Source organism: Elephantulus edwardii, unplaced genomic scaffold (assembly GCF_000299155.1).
Source record: "Elephantulus edwardii isolate Elephantulus edwardi_28Jun2011 unplaced genomic scaffold, EleEdw1.0 scaffold00054, whole genome shotgun sequence".
NCBI lineage: Eukaryota > Metazoa > Chordata > Mammalia > Macroscelidea > Macroscelididae > Elephantulus > Elephantulus edwardii.
The window spans coordinates 12,968,315-12,968,923 of NW_006399804.1; positions in this window are offsets into that span (position 1 = coordinate 12,968,315).

The window sequence follows — 609 nt, forward strand, 5'->3', positions numbered from 1 at the left end:
GCAGCAAATGCTTCAGGTCCTCTTCTGTTTGGGCAAGTAAGGTTGTGTCATCTGCATAATCCAAATTGTTGATGAATCTTCCTCCAATCTTGATGTTACATTCCTCCTTAAAAGGTCCATCTTCCTGAATGATGTGTTCAGCATATAGATTGAAAAGGTGTAGAGGCAGGATGCATTCCTGACACGTTCCTTTCCTAATTTTTGAACCATTAGCCTGTAGGTATCTAGATATGAGGGGCTGGGATTGAACATCAAGGTCTTCTCAAAAGTACTTTTAATTCATGGAAAGTTTCAAGAGTGATTCATGAACAAGATCTTGGCTCTGACATCGAAATTGCAACATTCTGACAAAACTTATTAGGTCTCATAATACTAAATACTAAGTACATAATACTAAATACTAGTAATACTAAATGTTGTTAAGGATCTGGTCCTACAAAATCTCTCATATAAAGTAGGTGAGTTTAAACAAGTGTGACTACTTTGGGAGATGGTTTGATGTGGTGATCTGAAAGATATGCCCATCCTATGAACAAGAAATTCCACATTTGTGCATACTCTAGATACTCTAGATACATTATAAATCTTTTCATAGCACTGTTCTTTTTT